Raw genomic sequence first — 16,417 nt, forward strand, 5'->3', positions numbered from 1 at the left:
ATGTCGGGCTGCTCCCTAGGCTATAAATAGCCGCCCCCTACAACCACTAGCTGGTTGGCTGCTCCAAGAGAAACTGACACTTGTCATTTGAGAGCATCCCATCCTCCGAGGACTTTGAGCGAAAATCATCAAGTGAGGAAAACCCAAACCCAAACACCTACTAACCCCAAGTGATTGAGCATCACTGAAGAGATTGATCCTGCGTGGATCCGACGCTTGTTACCTTTGAAGACTGTGCTTCTTCTAGACGGTTAGGCGTCAAGGTCTAGAGCATCCAAGAGGAATTGTGGATCACCGAGTGACCAGGTTTGTGAAGGTTCGGAAGTCACCTGAAGACTTACCACGACTGATTGGGCGAGGTCTGTGTGACCTTAGCTCAAGGGGAATACGGTGAGGACTGAGTGTTCTGGACTGCGTGTTCAGAACAGGGTGTCCGGGACTGTGTGTCCTCAGGTTCAAAATACCTAGCCGCCCTAACCAGACGTACAACTGCCACAGTAGTTGGAACTGGTCTACCAAATCATTGTCTTCACCAAGCTCACTGGTTCTATTTCCTCAACTCTTTCATTTCCTCATAACTGTGTTGAGTGCTTGTTTGTATCTGTGTCTGAAGACTTTGACTGAAGACTTTCTCAATTTCCCCAGTTCAATTTCTTCAGTCAGTTTGTCTTCATCCTGTGTTATCCTCTGCTTACGCTTTCGGTACTCTGTGCTTATCTTCATTTCATCATGATGACTATGCTTGTGTTCTGTTATGTTTCCTTTTGAGTACTTATTCCGCTACTAGTAGTTCTTCGCTAAGGAATTTCCTCACCTACAAATTCCTCGGTGAAGAGTTCATAAAAATCGCATATTCACCCCCCTCTAGTCGATATAACGCACTTTCAATTGGTATCAGAGCAAGGTACTCCCTTGTTCTGTGTGATTTTGGTTTAATCGCCTGGAGCTTTAGTTATGTCGACCGCAGGTATGAAGAAAGTGGCATGCCCCATCTTTGACGGTCACGAGTATCCCAAGTGGAAGGCCATGATGAAGAAGCGCCTCATGGCGATGAACAGCGAGCTGTGGACCGTCACTGAGATTGGTCTGACCGATCTGTGCAAGATGGCGGAAGCTGATGACATTCGCAAGTACTCTCTTCTCAACCTCACGGTGAAGGACGTCATCTTCTCCTGTCTGTCTCAAAATCAGTTCAGGAATATCATGCATCTCAATCATGCGAAGCTTATCTGGGACCGTCTCTCTGAGGTCTATGAAGGTCATCGACCCTGTCATGATCCTTGGTTTGAGGACTTCAAAGAATCTCTCAAAGCGATGACATTCGAACCAGAATCATCATCTTCTACATTATGCCTTATCGCAAAAGATGCTAAGGTAACTGAATGCTACCTATTCGAGTCTAGTGATGATGAATCTGGTGATGATTTTGGACCCATCTATGTCAAACTTGCTTCCCTTGCCACTAAACAACAAAGAGCTTTGGAAAAAGTTCAATACATGCTAAATAAGAGCGATGATATGTTGGGTGAAGAAATGGATCTGTCAAAAGCTTTGGTTGAAAGTCTTCAGAGACTTCATACTAAGTATGACACCCTTCAAGATCATCATAACACTCTCTTATCTGATCATGAGAAGCTTTCTTATGAATTTCTTCAAAGAAAGCAAGACCTTGAGAAGCTAAGAGTGAGTTATGAAGATCTTCAGAAGGAGTGCGATTCATTACTTGCTCAACAAATCAGCACTTCCCAGGAAGAATTTGTTCCTCCATGCTTGAAGTGCATTGAACATGAATCTGCTAATTCTTCACCTGAATGTTCAAATGCTGCTAATGTTTCAAATTCTTCACATGCCTCTGCTATCACTAATTCCTCATCTGAGGACATTGCTAGTATCACTGATGATGTAGGGCTGAAGGAATTGTACATGACAGGCATGTACAAAAGCCTCAAAGGGCGCCTCAAAGGGCATCAGAATCTTTGTGATGTGCTTAAAAAGCAGATTCTCAACAGGAACCCTAGGAAAGAGGGTATTGCCTTTGAGAGGAAACTCAATGCTGATGGTACATATTGGAAGCCTGAGCAGTACCCTAAAACCTCATGGGTTGCTGCAAAGGAACCTCCAGTTGATCCATCTAACTTATCTGGCTTTGCATGTGAATCTCCTCGTTCTGATGATAAGTCATTTGACTCCAACTATAAACTATTCAAAAATCAGAATGGTGAAATATTTGCTAGATATGTTGGCACTAACTGCAGGAACGGTCCTACTATGAAGAAAATCTGGGTTCCCAAAAGGTGTCTTGAAAGTCTTCAGGTGAATGTCCTCAGGACACCACCTGTGAAGAAAAGGAACCCCAGATCAAATTCTTCATATAGACCAAATTCCTCAAAAGGATCAAAGTCCTCATATGAATATCATCGTGCTAACAACTCTGTTTCGCAGGAAGAGCTAAGGGCTATGAATATGAGCATTATTCTTCTAATCATTATGTTCATAAGTCCTCGAAGAATTTCTCTGCTTATTCATATGCTTATCCTAACCCCTCTTATATGAAAAGAAATGGACTGGCTTCTATGCCACCTTTCTCGTATGGAGCTCGCAGAGTGATGAACTCTTTACCACCCCTTTAGATGTGGGTGGTGAAGAAAAAGAACTAATCTCTTCTGCAGGGTCAGGTCTCTAGACGTACATAATCGTCTGAAGAATTTGCTGGAGACCTGAATATGCCTGAAAGGACGCAGGCTAATCATGAAGAAATGAACTTTCATTTCTCACGCCCTCATACTGCTTTATCTATTCTGTTGCTTGATGAAATTGATCTGATGAATTGAAGTCATATTCTTCACTGATGAAGTATATGAGTTCGTAAGTTGCACTAATTCATCTGCAGGATGATCAACCCAAAGCCACTGAGTGGGTCCTCGATAGTGGATGTACAAATCACATGACTGGTGACAAGAATCTATTGATGGATGCTCCCTTATCGCCATCGCATCTGAAGCATATTATCTTTGCTGACAAAGGCAAATGTCAGGTATTGGGTCTAGGTAAGGTTGCGATCACAAAGGATCAACACATGGACAAAGTCATGCCTGTTGAGTCCTTAGGATACAACCTCATGTCTGTCTCAATGCTTTGCGATCTTGATATGGTTGTTGTCTTTGGCAAGTACCGTTGTGTTGTGGTTATGGAAGCTGACAATTCCAAATTCTTCGAAGGCTTTAGGAGAGGAGACCTATATATTGTTGATTTCTCTACAGGACCGCAACCAGCTGTGTGTCTACTTGCAAAAGCTTCAGAAGGCTGGCTCTGGCATCGACGACTTGGTCATGCAAGCATGAGGAATTTGTACACGCTTGTGAAGAAGAAGCATGTCATTGGCATTGAGAATGTCAAATTTCTCAAGGATCACTTATGCGGAGCCTGTGAAGCTGGGAAGATCACAAAGGCTAAGCATCCAGCGAAGACTATCATGACCACCACTCGTCCATTTGAATTGCTTCACATGGATCTCTTCGGTCCTAACCATTATTCTGCAGTCTCAAATGAGGCATCTCAATATGGCTTTGTTATTGTTGATGATTACTCTCGATACACATGGGTACACATTGTTACTTACAAACATGAAGTGCAGGAAGTCTTCAAACGATTTTCCTCGAGGGCTTCAACCAACTTTGGAGTGAAGATCAAGCACATCAGAAGTGACAATGGAACCGAGTTCAAGAATTCTGGTCTTGATGACTATCTTGATGAACTTGGTATTAATCATGAGTTATCTGCTCCTTATACTCCTCAGTAGAATGGCGTCGTGGAGCGCAAAAACAGGACTCTTGCTGAGATGGCTCGCACTATGCTTGATGAATACAAAACGCCTCGTCGTTTCTGGATTGAGGCAATTGATACTACGTGCCACATCATCAACAGAGTATATCTTCACAAATTCTTCAAGAAGACTGCCTATGAACTCCTGACCGATAAGAAATCTAATGTAAGTTATTTCAAAGTCTTTGGTGCTAAATGTTGGATTAGAGATCCTCATCACAACTCAAAATTTGCACCGAAAGCACATGAAGGTTTTATGCTTGGTTACGGAAAGGACTCGCACACCTACAGAGTTTTCAGCAACGCTCTTCACAAGGTTGTTGAAACTGTAGATGTGCGGTTCAATGAAACTAATGGCTCGCAAAGAGAGCACCTACCTTCGGTGATAGATGAACCAGCACCCGAGGAAACTATCAAGTTCAAAGCTACCGAGGATGTCATTCCTACTGAAGAATCTGCTGAAGAATTCATTCCAGAACATGAAGAACGTCGAGCTAATGCACCTAAAGAAAATACTGAAGAAAATGGTGCTGAAGAAAATGCTAATCAAATTCCCCAACGACGACCAGGTCATCCTCGCGTTGCAAAAGAAGTGCAAGTTGAAAAGATCATCAATGACATTAAAGCGCCAGGTCCTCTCACACGCTCAAAAGCTTCACATTTATCTAACTTTTGTGGGCACTATGCTTTTGTCTCTATTACAGAGCCCACTAAGGTAGATGAAGCATTTCTGGAGCCTGAGTGGATTCAGGCCATGCAAGAAGAATTACATCAGTTCGAGCTCAACAACGTCTGGGAACTGGTCAAATGTCTAGATCCTCGCAAGCACAATATCATTGGCACAAAATGGATCTACCGCAACAAGCAAGACGAAAATGGCCTTGTGGTAAGGAATAAGGCACGGCTTGTAGCTCAAGGCTACACATAGGTTGAAGGAATTGATTTTGATGAAACTTTTGCACCTTTTGCTAGACTTGAGGCTATTCGCATATTACTTGCTTATGCCAACCATCATGATATCACTCTATATCAAATGGATGTGAAAAGTGCATTCCTCAATGGTAAGCTTGAGGAAGAAGTATATGTTGCTCAACCCCTAGGTTTTGAAGATCCAAAGCATCCTGACAAAGTCTTCAGACTCAATAAGGCCCTCTATGGCCTCAAGCAGGCCCCACGGGCGTGGTATGATACTTTGAAGGAATTCCTTATGAAGAAAGGCTTCAAACCCGGTTCACTCAACCCTACTCTTTTTACTAAATCTTATGATGGTGAATTGTTTGTGTGCCAAATATATGTTGATGGTATTATCTTTGGCTGTACAGACCAACGTTATAGTGATGAATTTGCCTATATGATGAGTGAAGAATATCAAATGTCTATGATGGGAGAATTGGAATTCTTCTTAGGTCTTCAATTCGTCAACAACGCAATGGCATATTCATATCTCAGGAGAAATACCTCAAGGATGTACTGAGGAAATTTGGCATGGAAGATTGCAAAGGCGTCAAAATTCCTATGCCCACAAATGGCCATCTGTGCACTGATGAAAATGGTATCGACTTCGATCATAAGGTATACCGCTCCATGATTGGTTCTTTATTGTACTTATGTGCATCTAGTCCAGATATTATGCTTAGTGTTTGCATGTGTGCCCGATTTCAAGCTACACCGAAGGAATCACACCATAAGGCTGTGAAGCATATTCTTCGATATCTAGCTCACACACCAACACTTGGATTATGGTACCCCAAGGGCTCGGTTTTTGATCTCATTAGATATTCTGACCCTGACTATGCTGGTGATCGTGTGGACCGCAAGTCAACATCTGGTACATGTCATTTCCTTGGACGATCTTTGGTCTGTTGGTCCTCGATGAAACAAAACTACGTATCACTATCTACTGCTGAAGCTGAGTACATTTACGCTGGTTCTTGCTGTGCTCAATTGCTATGGATGAAGCAAACTCTCAAGGACTACAACGTCAACATGAAGAATGTGCCTCTCTTTTGTGACAATGAGAGTGCCATCAAGATTGCTCACAACCCAGTTCAGCACTCGAAGACAAAGCACATTCAGATTCGTCATCATTTTCTTCATGATCATGTGTTGAAGGGCAACATTTCTATTGAGCATGTGAAGACTGAAGAACAGCTAGCCGATATCTTCACAAAGCCCTTGGATGAGAAGAGATTTAGCAAGTTGCGATGCGAGCTAAATATCTTAGAATCTTCGAATGTTCTTTGAAAAGGACACTCATCCTAACACTTATGCAAAATTGATGACTTAGATGTGCAACACATGAAGAAATGTTTTTCTTCAATCAATGAAGAATAACACTCTAAATGTGAAAAAATTAATGAAGAATTTGATTCTCAGAACCCTACGACAATTGTACGCGGTGTCTGAAATCATCATTCTTATACGGTGGGTCACGCCACCACCAAAAGTTGAAATTCCTCAGTTGTTCAAATTCTTCAACTTTGCATTGTCTTCACTGTTTCCGTCATTTTTCTTCATTGGTTATATATATATATATGAGTTTATGTCCTCTACAACATTCACTTATGGCTATTTCTTCAAGTTGGTTTTTCTGCTAAGTGAATGTGATCGGACCCTTCCCCCTTTATGCTATACTCAACCCAATCTATTCACAAATTCTTCATGTGCATTCTATTTGAAACTCGTTCAAAATCTTCACCGTGTCCTTGTCAGCTGAAGAAATTGCGAACGAAACTTTAAAACCTATCTTATCTAAATTTTCGGCTTTGCCGCTCAAACGGTTCCGCATCCCATGATATACTTATCTATTCACCCACGATCGCACACGATCTCCACTTCTCAGTATGTGGGTGACACATGTTAAGCGAATGAGAAGGGTTAGGGGCACGTTCGTCCTAATTCTTCGGGCGAACAATTCTTCACCGTGACTATAAATACCCCTTCCCCTTCCTCACTTCCTTTACTCCGCTCGACCTCTCTCCAGCTCGAGCTTCTCAAACCCTAGCGCCACCACTACATCATTGTCGCCGGTGAGGAAAAGCTTCACTGCCTCGACCACATCGCTGTCGTACTCGCACCGGCCGCGGAAATCTTCACTCCACCGCCGCCGTAGCTGTCTTCCTCCACCAAGTTAGGGCATGGAAGATCTGCAAATGAACTTCACATCTCCACATACCAGTTCGTCGTGTTCTTCGTCTAGGGTAATTAAAAGTTACTTTTACTCCCCTTGTTGATTCAAATGGTTTCTTCAAAATCCTGGTGTTTTTCTTCATATCTTCACACACTAAAACACCTCGCATGTCATCTGTTGTTGATTCGTTTCTCTAAGCTATGTTTCTCTTCAAGATTCCTCAAATGTGTGGATTTTTGATCTATACATCTCTGGAACCTAAGACAAAGAACGCTTAGTGAAATTCTTCAAGACTCATCTGGTCAAATTCCTCAAACTTGTTCTTTATAAAAAAATCTTCTGAGAACGCATATGACCTCTCCAAATTCCTCGCAACTATACTCTGTTCACAGGTACTCATGTCAGCTGCTGAATCACTAGATTCTCATCAACTTAACTCATTTGGAGCGTTCCTCGAAGAAAAGTTGCATACCTCTTCAGATAATTCAATTGTTCAAATTCCTCAACTGAAGAAAAATGGCTGATGGTAAGAAGCCACAGAAAGGAGGAAAGAGGCCTGAGGTCAACACTGCCTTTGAAATACCTGAGGACATCTATGCTGGGTACTGCACACCCCCTGAGGAAGATAAAAATCAGCGCAAGGTGCGCATTCAAAAGATTGAGAGGAGATGGGCAAGAGAGTGGAGGGAGTACAGATATGTCACTCCCAAATATATGAAGAAATTTGCACTAAATCCTCCATGCCCAAGACCTCTGTTGGCACATGGCCAAATAGCTGATCCCACCAGCCTCAAGCGCGATGAGGACTATCCTGATGAATGGGCCAAGCGCCAGGCCAAGTTGGCCAAACAAGCAAAAGATGCAGTGAGGAAATTCAAGGTAGACTCTACTGCCGTTGCTGCTGTTGAGGCCTCTGTAAAGCCGAAGAAGGCCATGCCAAAGAAGCCTGATCACAAGCCCAGTGCTTCACCAACAATGCCCTCACGGCCAAGTTCCTCAGCTATGCCCTCACGGCCAGATTCCTCAAAGCCCTCACGGCCAATTCCTCACGCCGCTCCTGCTCCTCCAAAGTCTTCAGCTGCTTTGACCAAATCCTCAGCACCTGTGCATCTCGCCACGTGCCAAAGGACCACAGGCATATCTATTGCCTCAGGAGCCTTTGCAAGTTCCTCAGCTGTTCCCTCTCTTCCGAAGAAGAAGACTACTGCTGACGAGGTCCTCGACCAAGTCCTCACAAGAAACAAGTTGCTTTCCAAGTACCCTTTGATGATGATGAGGCTGATGATGAAGAACTAGTAGAACTCATCAGAGACAGGCAAGTCAGGGCCGCTAGAGCCAAGGGCACAAGTGTGCCTCTACTTTTGGATCCAAAGTTGATCCTCGAATACATTGATGTTTGGCGCAAGGACCCCAACACTCCCATGCCTGACTTCAAGCTGACTCCTAGCCAAAGTCATATGTTGACTCACTTCATACAGGAAGAGAAATGGAAGTTTGAGAAGGCCAGGCAGATCAAGAAAGTGTAGTACAAGAAGGAGCGCTATCTGAAGAAAAACGTTGTCTCTATGACAACTGAAGAACTTGTCACTATTCGAACTGAGATCAAGAAACTCAGTGATGAATTTTACGCATACCGCGCTGACTGGCTTGGAGCCAATGTTCGTTTTGTGAAACTTGCTGACAACTTCACCTCAAATGTTGCAGCCCCAACGCAACAGGAAATTCCTCAGGCTGAAGCATCTGCTCAGCCGACTGAAGAACATGCCAGCACTGCTGATGAAAATCAGGATGCTGAAGAAAATGTGAGTTCCAGGGTTGATGACTGCATTCCAGCCGCTGATGAAATTGCCAGGGCATCCACTAGTGGTGCGCCTGAAGAAAATGAAGAAACTCAACCCAATTCCTCTGCTCCTCCTGCACCTACACCAACTCCAATCCTTCCATCTGCATCAGATGTGAAGAAGACTAAGGCTGCAGAGCGTGCAACAGTGAAGAAAAGGAAGGCATCAACTTCATCAGACTCTTCAGCCCCGAAGAAGATGAAGCCATTGACTAGCTCATTTGCAAACCCCATTGATGATGTTCCTATCTCAACCATGCCATCAAAGGACCTTGTTCCTTTTGATGAAGAATATGTGATTCCAAGTGAATCCGATGAAGAGAATCCCTCTGCTGCTTCGTTAGAGCAGATGGATGAAGAAATTGAAGTGGATACAATCCCTTCAACACCAGTTGTCTCCTCGCCTATGCCTCAGTTTATTGCTGAAGATGCCGGCGTTGAAGAAATGTAAGATGAAGATGTGGACATTGGCTGTACCACACCTGTGCTAAGTGATGAATTTTTGGAAAGTCAGCACCCCAACTCTCCACTCTTCACACCTTCGCAACAAATTCCTCAGTCCCCAGAAACTAATGTACAAATGGGATCTGATGAACCACGTGCCACACCATCTGTCCATGAAGAAATTCCGGCCACTAGTGCTGAAGATCATGTAAATGAAGAATTGAAGTCCCAGGCTGCCACTGAAGCAGCACCTGAAATTCCTCAGCATGTGGAACCTGAGATAGAGATTCCGGAGGTTGTGATGCAATTGACTGACACTCCTCACCCCAAGCCAAAGGATCCATTCTCAAAGAAGCAGAAATTCAAGGCTGATGATTTCTTCGGCGAGCACGTGTTCTTCACTGACTACAATCCTTATGACTCTGCTCGTCTAAGGAGGAAGCGTTTCTGGACTGCAAGCCAGGCCAACTTCTATTCTTCACTGCTTTTCAACAAAGACAAAATCTTCTACCATGAGCATATTCCTCACATGGACATGGAATCATTACCTTGCTTCTCTCCCGTGCTCAATGTTCTTCATGATGCAGGCCTCCTCAACTTTTGCTCTGACATTGTTGATTGGAATGAAGAGCTTATTCTTCAGTTCTATGCTACATTGCATATCACAGGTGATCCTGAAGATATCAACACCTGGGTCTTGGACTGGATGATCGAAAACACTCACTATAAGGCACCGGCCTCTGAATTGCTTCACACCCTGCCCATCAGTCCACCCAGTGAAGGAGCTCGCTGCCTGTATCATGAACCAGAACTCACAGCTCATTACATGCAAGTGTTAATGAAGCCTTTGAAGCCTGGTCAGGCCCCAAGGACCAAATTCCTCGTGAAGGATTTACTCTATGTGCCCAGAACCGTCTATTGCATTCTGACGAGGACAATGAGTCCCATCAAATGCCACGACTCATCTGATGAGGAAATAGTTGGCATCATGAAGAATCTGCTATTCAACATCATTCATCGCATTCCTATCAACTATCACGATTTCTTCATGAGGACTCTGGCAAATGTTGCACTTTCTCCGTTTGAGCTGAAACCTTATGCACCTTGGATTATGAGATTCCTTAGGACAAGATCATCACTCAACTACAAGGCTTATTTTCAGAATCACCTTAGCTATCTGCCCCCGATTGAAGTCCTCAAGCAGGCCTTTACTTCCACTGATGAAAAGGGTAAGGCTCCTGCTATCATTGATGAAGGCATTCGTCCATTGGATGGCCAGTTTCGCAAAGCTGCATCTTATTCCACCAATGATGACTCTGCCACACATGACTCTGCTGCCAATGCACCCAAGTCTACTCCTCAAGCCACTGCTCCTCGTGTGATGACTGACCGTGAGCTTCTGCTTAGTCTTCACCAGAAGGTGGATTGAAACCATAAATGGGTTAAGCGTCAGTTTGGTTCATTTCTTCACAACATGACTGCTACACACAATGCAGTGAAGAAAAACCATTACTACCTCCATGAAGTCTTCGGTCGCACCTGGGCCATTCTATCACATCTGTATGGTGAAGAAGATCTCAAGGCAATGGGTCTCAAGGAATATTTTGACTGGTTTGCGCCTCCACCGAAGAAATACAAGAAGGTCAAGGTTCCTCCTTTGGTGTCCAGCTCGTATTCTTCATCGCGCGACACCGATGAGCATGAAGACTTGGACGACACTGCGGCAGGCCCTTCCACGACAAACGACCCCAACAACGCTGGCGCTCCTTCATCAACTTGATATTCTTCAGGGGCGTTAGTCCTCATTTTCGATCCTTTTGGTCATTCAATGACAAAGGGGGAGAATTTTGAGTTAGTCTTCAAGCGGGTCTGTCTATATGGGCGTTTTTTTTGCAAAGTTACAACTCTCGCTCTTTTGAAACTTTATTGGATTGAGTTGTAAACTTAAACCCGATGGTGCTCTGATACTTTTGATGTGTCTTTCTGCATGCTTATTCCTCATATGTGTTAATGCATGCATGCTGAATTACATCAGTCACCATATTTCATCATGCATTTCAAATTCCTCATTATGATATGTCAAATGCATGTATGAATTACAAGATATATGGGGAGATCTCCACGATTCTATTCTTCAAGTGTGCAATGCTTCAAAAGCAAATTCCTCATCATGCACATCTTTAGGGGGAGTTCTTCTATATCTTGCAATCAAATTCCTCAATATCAGTATTTACACTTCATATGTTTATCCCCGTTGAAAACTTAACCTATATTGTCATCAATCACCAAAAAGGGGGAGATTGTAAGTGCATCTAGTGCCCCTTAGTGATTTTGGTGTATTGAAGACTTATAGGTTAAGGGACTAATGTGTTTTTGAGTGTACACAGGTCTATAAGTCTATGAGGAGTTTGATATTTACAGAGAAAGTCGACCCCTAAAAAATGAAGTTCTTCGACTGAAGACTTTGGACTTCTGAAGACCTTCTGAAGACTTTGAAAGTGAAGAAATTGGTGCAATCCTGAAGACTTGGTATTCATTCAAGGAACATGAAGCATGAAGACTTTTGTTTTTATAGTTTCATTTTCTCTTTCTTGAGTCGTAGGAAACACCGTACTGTTAAAGAGGGTCAAGGAAATACTAAGGAAAAATTTCCATGTGATGCTCAACTCAAAATCCAACACCTACCAATCCCTTCGAGTGAAGCCATTGGAAATCTCATATAGTTCTGTCATATTCTTCAGTGACAGAGATGAAGTTCTTCTGATCTCTGAGGAATTTGTTCTGACCGAGGAGTTAGGAATTCGCCAGTGCGGATTGCCTACATAGTGAGGAACATGATAGCCCTGAGGATTTTGATACTCAAAATTCCGACCGTTGCTGTGCTATGCGCCAGCTGTCCCAAAATATCTACCCTCCTAACGGTCATACCATTGAAGGGCATTTATGTCTAATCATGTCGGGCTGCTCCCTAGGCTATAAATAGCTGCCCCTACAACCACTAGCTGGTTGGCTCCTCCAAGAGAAACTGACAATTGTCATTTGAGAGCATCCCATCCTCCGAGGACTTTGAGCGAAAATCATCAAGTGAGGAAAACCCAAACCCAAACACCTACAAACCCCAAGTGATTGAGCATCACTGAAGAGATTGATCCTGCGTGGATTCGATGCTTGTTACCTTTGAAGATTGTGCTTCTTCCAGACGGTTAGGCGTCAAGGTCTAGAGCATCCAAGAGGAATTGTGGATCACCGAGTGACCAAGTTTGTGAAGGTTCAGAAGTCACCTGAAGACTTACCACGAGTGATTGGGCGAGGTCTGTGTGACCTTGGCTCAAGGGGAATACATTGAGGACTGAGTGTTCTAGACTATGTGTTCAGAACTGGGTGTCCGAGACTGTGTGCCCTCAGGTTTAAATACCTAGCCTCCCTAACCAGACGTACAACTGTCATATCAGTTGGAACTGGTGTACCAAATCATTGTCTTCACCAAGCTCACTGGTTCTATTTCCTCAACTCTTTCATTTCCTCTTAACTGTGTTGAGTGCTTGTTCGTATCTGTGTCTGAAGACTTTGACTGAAGACTTTCTCAATTTCCCCAGTTCAATTTCTTCAGTCAGTTTGTCTTCATCCTGTGTTATCCTGTGCTTACGCTTTCGGTACTCTGTGCTTATCTTCATTTCATCATGATGACTATTCTTTTGTTCTGTTATGTTTCCTTTTGAGTACTTATTCCGCTGCTAGTAGTTCTTCGCTAAGGAATTTCCTCACATGCAAATTCCTCAGTGAAGAATTCATAAAAATCGCCTATTCACCCCCCTCTAGTCGATATAACGCACTTTCAATTGCTAACATGATTCAGACAGACTTAAGCATCACTATGGGTGAGAAAGTCTCATCGTAGTCAACTCCTTGAACTTGTCAAAAACCTTTCGTGACAAGTCGAGATTTATAAACAATAACATTACCATCAGCGTCAGTCTTCTTCTTGAAGATCCATTTATTCTCTATGGCTAGCCAATCATCGGGTGTCGGCGTTCTGGGAACGGGGGTCCCTAGACGTGCCTGCCTGCGGCCCACGGCGTGGCTCTGCGAGCGGGCCCGTACGGCCCATCTTCACCAACAAGCATTCAAGACCCTCGCGAGGGGCCAAGCCTTGCGAGGCGGACGACACAAGACCTCCTCAGGAGCACCCTCACCAGGCTGTCTCGCAAGGGGCGGAGAGTTCAAGGCCAGGCAAACCTCCTCAGGAGCACCCTCACAAGACCTCCTTGCGAGGCGGACGACACAAGACCTCCTCAGGAGCACCCTCACCAGGCTGTCTCGCGAGGGGCGGAGAGTTCAAGGCCAGGCAAGACCTCCTTGCGAGGCGGACGACACAAGACCTCCTCAGGAGCACCCTCACCAGGCTGTCTCGCGAGGGGCGGAGAGTTCGTGAGCCATGACGACCAAGGCCAGGCGGGCGCCAGCGCGCACAGTGTCATTGTTTCCTCTTTGGTGCTAAGGAAGTAGGCGCAGGCGCGGAGTACTGAGGCGTCAAGCAAAGGTTTCCATATCAGTGCAACCAGACCATGACCAGCAGGACGGCGAGACGGAGGTTACCGTGGAGCCCAAGACGGCGTCACTAATACGTCCATTTTGCATCATGCTTTTATATCGATATTTATTGCATTATGGGTTGTTACTACACATTATGTCACAATACTTATGCCTATTCTCTCTTATTTTACAAGGTTTACATAAAGAGGGAGAATGCCGGCAGCTGGGATTCTGGGCTGGAAAAGGAGCAAATATTAGAGACCTATTCTGCACAGCTCCAAAAGTCCTGAAACTTCACGAAAGTTATTTCCAGAATATATAAAAAATACTAAGCACAAGAAGTACCAAAGGGGGGCCACTCACCAGCCACGAGGGTGGGGGGCGCGCCCTACCCCCCTGGGCACGCCCCCTGCCTCGTGGGCCCCCTGGTGGCCCTCCGATGCCCATCTTCTGCTATATGGAGTCTTTCGTTGAGGAAAAAAATCATAAGCAAGCTTTCGGGATGAGACCCCGCCTTCATGAGGCGGAACCTTGGCGGAACCAATCTAGGGCTCCGGGAGGGGGAAATCATCGCCATCGTCATCACCAACGCTCCTCTCATAGGGAGGGGGCCAATCTCCATCAACATCTTCACCAACAGCATCTCCTCTCAAACCCTAGTTCATCTCTTGTATCCAATTCTTGTCTCTAAGTCTCGAATTGGTACCTGTAGGTTGCTAGTAGTGTTGATTACTCCTCGTAGTTGATGCTAGTTGGTTTATTTGGTGGAAGATCATATGTTCATATCCTATATGCATATTAATACCCTCTGATTATGAACATGAATATGCTTTGTGAGTAGTTACGTTTGTTCCTGAGGACATGGGAGAAGCCTTGCTATTAGTAGTCATGTGAATTTGGTATTTGTTTGATATTTTGATGAGATGTATGTTGTCTCTCCTCTAGTGGTGTTATGTGAACGTCGACTACATGACACTTCACTATTATTTGGGCCTAGAGGAAGGCATTGGGGAGTAATAAGTAGATGATGGGTTGCTAGAGTGACAGAAGCTTAAACCCTAGTTTATGCGTTGCTTCGTAAGGGGCTGATTTGGATCTATATGCTTCATGCTATGGTTAGGTTTACCTTAATACTTCTTTTGTAGTTGCGGATGCTTGCAATAGGAGTTAATCATAAGTGGGATGCTTGTCCAAGTAAGGACATTGATGTCTACTACACAACCTTCTTCTTGTAGACGTTGTTGGGCCTCCAAGTGCAGAGGTTTGTAGGACAGTAGCAAATTTCCCTCAAGTGGATGACCTAAGGTTTATCAATCCGTAGGAGGCGTAGGATGAAGATGGTCTCTCTCAAGCAACCCTGCAACCAAATAACAAAGAGTCTCTTGTGTCCCCAACACACCCAATACAATGGTAAATTGTATAGGTGCACTAGTTCGGCGAAGAGATGGTGATACAAGTGGTATATGGATAGTAGATAAAGGTATTTGTAATTTGAAATAATAAAAACAACAAGGTAACTAATGGTAAAAGTGAGCGTAAACAGTATTGCAATGCTAGGAAACAAGGCCTAGGTTCATACTTTTTCTACTGCAAGTTCCCTTAACAATAATAACATAATTGGATCACATAACTATCCCTCAACATGCAACAAAGAGTCACTCCAAAGTCACTAATAGCGGAGAACGAACGAAGAGATTATGGTAGGGTACGAAACCACCTCAAAGTTATTCTTTCCAATCAATCCATTGGGCTATTCCTATAAGTGTCACAAACAACCCTAGAGTTCGTACTAGAATAACACCTTAAGACACAAATCAACCAAAACCCTAATGTCACCTAGATACTCCAATGTCACCTCAAGTATCCGTGGGCATGATTATACGATATGCATCACACAATCTCAGATTCATCTATTCAACCAACACAAAGGACCTCAAAGAGTGCCCCAAAGTTCTACCGGAGAATCACGACGAAAACGTGTGCCAACCCCTATGCATAGGTTCATGGGCGGAACCCGGAAGTTGATCACCAAAACATACATCAAGTGAATCACGTGATATCCCATTGTCACCACAGATATCCACGGCAAGACATACATCAAGTGTTCTCAAGTCTTTAAAGACTCAATCCGATAAGATTACTTCAAAGGGGAAACTCGATTCATTACAAGAGAGAAGAGGGGAAGGAGAAACATAAGATCCAACTATAATAGCAAAGCTCGCGATACATCAAGATCGTGCCAAATCAAGAACACGAGAAAGAGAGATCAAACACATAGCTACTGGTACATACCCTCAGCCCCGAGGGAGAACTACTCCCTCCTCGTCATGGAGAGCACTGGGATGATGAAGATGGCCACCGGAGAGGGATTGCCCCCTCCGACAGGGTGCCGGAACGGGTCTATATTGGTTTTCGGTGGCTATGGAGGCTTCTGGCGGTGGAACTCCCGATCTATTATGCCCTCTGGAAGTTTTAGGGTACGGCGATATATATGGGTGCAGGAAGTACGTCGGAGGAGCCACGGGGGCCCCATGAGGCAGGGGGCGCGCCCTAGGGGGGGTGCCCCCCACCCTCGTGAGCACCTCCCGTATCTCCTGACGTGGAGTCCAAGTCTATTAGGTGGCTTTCGTTCCAAAAATAACTTCTCC

This window comes from Triticum aestivum, chromosome 3A, assembly GCF_018294505.1.
Source record: "Triticum aestivum cultivar Chinese Spring chromosome 3A, IWGSC CS RefSeq v2.1, whole genome shotgun sequence".
NCBI lineage: Eukaryota > Viridiplantae > Streptophyta > Magnoliopsida > Poales > Poaceae > Triticum > Triticum aestivum.